We start from the raw sequence: 2,875 nt of genomic DNA, 5'->3' as shown, positions 1-2,875 counted from the left end.
TGCAGGGCTCACCACACAGGCCCCACCCCCAATGCCAAAAATACCACAGCCCCATAGTCACATGTCTCCTGCCAGGCAGCATGGTCCAGGCCACAAATAGATGGCATTTGAGGGGCTTCCAGCTACGTGAGGGATGCCTTCCTGGTCAGGTCAAATGCTGGTCAGAGAATGCTGACCAACAGTCTTGCCTGCAGGGGCCTCCCTTTCCCAAACTGAAGGCCACTCTGCAGTCCATCTTGGCTGAAGGCTGCTCTCTCCTTTTAAAGTGGCCCCACCCACTGTGAAAATTCAGACCCCTGCTCCTCCTGCCTCCTCACCTGCTGGCAGCCCCCCAAGACCAATCTGAATGCTTCTGGGTCTTAGGGCTTTACCCTGATGCCTTTGGGGAACAAAGGGAGTGAGAAAGTGATGAACCCAGAAATGAGGGTCCTGGAATGTTCCTAGAGGTCATTTGGACATGGCCACCACTGACCTGGGTCAGGGCTTGCCCTCTGGTCTGGCCCATCCCCTGGCAATGTCGTGAACCTGCCCGGTTGGGCTCTCAGTAGAACACCCACATGGGAGTGGCTGCAAGCAGTCAGGGAGAGCCAGTCACTCCTGCCAGCATCTCTCCTGACCTAGGCTCCTGTAGGCAGAGCCCAAGATGGGGGTGCCAAGCAGGCTGTCCCTCCAGAAACGGGGTTCTGGTGCTGCCACCCACAGCTCACCAGGAGGAGCTGGGCAGGAGCCATGGCTTCTGGGAACAACAGCCCCTTGCAGGCACCACCCTGCTCAGCCCTCTGAGCACTTTTCCAAAATGTGTCCGTCCTGAGAGGGGTGCCAGAAGGACCCTCTCTCACTGTTGAGCTTGGTAAGATACAGAGAGGGTGAGTGGCTGGTCCGTAACCACACGGTTAGTAAGTAGCGAACCTGGCTACTGCTCAGAGCCATCCTGCCCTCAAGGCTAGTGTTGCCTATTCCCAGACAGGGACAGTGACACACACCCCTCCTGCTGAGGGACAGAGGAGGGAGTGAAGGGGTCGGACAGTAACCATCTAGACGGGTAAGCGGGGTCACTTATGACAGCAACACGTCATAAGAAGGAGCTAGAGTGGAGAGGAGGGGCCCTCTGAGGAGCGTCTGCGGGTGGAGGGGGAGATGGGGTGTGGGGACCATGAGGACTGAGGTGAAGGAGACCAAGACACCCAGGAAGAGCAAAGTCAGGTGGCATCCTCAGATGCCCTGGCCACCCCGGGTGGGTGAGCCTGGCCCGGGGTGTTTCCTCATCATTGGGTGTGGAGAAAACCCAGGTTACCCTCCTGTGTCTCTCCTGCAAGACTGCTCACACAGAACACTGCTCTGCGCGGTGTCCCAAGGACGAAAGAACAGATGAAAAAACCAAGGAGGGTCTTGGAATGCAGGAACAGACAGGCCTTTATCATCCCTCCCCCATGTAGTAACTATTAACGAATTTCAGGTCCTCTTGAGGACCTTAGGACTCTGTTTGGCTCATCCAATCAGCAAATGACCCACAAGACCCCTGTCCCGCTCCTTGAACCCTGGCTATAAAAATGGACTTAAGGACCCCTGTTCAACATCATCTCTCCCTTGAGCCAGCCCGCCGTTCTAACAGCATCTCCCTCTCCCCCTCTAATAAACTTTATTCTCCTCTCATCCTGCCTCATGTCTGGAAATTCTCCCGCGCACAGACCACGACACTCTGGTCACCAAAAGTGGTGGGGGAGGTTCCTATGCCAGGCAATTTGGTGACACCAGCTGGGTGTCCCACAGGTTAATTTAATTCTGATAGTATGTGGAGATTCTTGGGTCGGGGGTTCAGTCCCACAGACTGCCCTCAACTTCAGGTGCCAATGGCAGAGTGGTCCCCCAGTCACCCGTCACTTCTGTCTAGCTTGGCTACAACTCAGAGGTTCCCATGACCTCCTGCCCCTTGCATTCAATTAATTTGCTAGAGGAGCTCACAAAACTCAGGGAAACCTTCACTAACGCTCACTAGTTCATTATAAAATTTGATGTTTTGTTGAAGGATAATCCCATGGACAGAGGAGTCTGGTGGGCTACAGTCCATGGGGTCACAAGGAGTCGGATATGACGGAGAACACACACATCTGCAAGACGAAGGACATGGTGAGGTCCAGATGGGGGATGGGCAGGCTGGGCAGCTGGGGGCAAGGGCGCCTCCATGCGTCAGTGTGGGATTTTGCAGAGGCTTCCTCATAAAGGCATAATCACTTATTAGCCGCATTTTCAGCTCCTCTCCCTTCTCAAGAGAAGGGGAGCGGGGCTGAAAATTCGAAGCTTCTAATCTGGCTTGGTCTTTCTGGTGACCAGCCCCTACAGGGGCCTCATTAGAACAAAAGATGGCCCTGTGCTCTCAGAAGAAATTCCCAGGTTTTCAGGAGTTCTGCGCTGGAGCGGGGCAGACAGAGGGACCCCTGCTGTCCGTGTGCCTGCCATCCCACCATCTGCTCCCTGCTCCTCACCAGGCTCTGAACTCAGGAGCTGAGGCCCTGTTGATCACTTCGCTGCGGAGGGAGGTCCCACTGCATCACTTCCTGTGGACAGACGTGGGTCGTTTGCAGCAGCTATTACTAAGAGTGATGCTATGAACATTCTGGAACCTTTCTCTGGGCAGTCTTGAAGTCATGGAGTCAGAGGTGTTTATCCAGCTCCAGAGGACACTGCCCAACAGTTTCATGGGGTGGCTGTGCCTTTGCTCCAACATGTCTGCGCCCACATCGTCTGGTGAAGCACTTTCCTTAATAATAAAGTTATTGGCCTTTGGCTTCATCTTTAATGAGGATGTGTGTCTCTTCAGTGCTTCTGTCTTTTCCTGTTGATCAGCAAATTTGGAAAACTCAACAGTGGCCACAGG

This window comes from Ovis canadensis, chromosome 12 (genome assembly GCF_042477335.2).
Source record: "Ovis canadensis isolate MfBH-ARS-UI-01 breed Bighorn chromosome 12, ARS-UI_OviCan_v2, whole genome shotgun sequence".
Classification (NCBI taxonomy): Eukaryota; Metazoa; Chordata; class Mammalia; order Artiodactyla; family Bovidae; genus Ovis; species Ovis canadensis.
The sequence above is the reverse complement of the archived record's forward strand: the minus strand, read 5'-3'. Positions refer to the sequence as shown.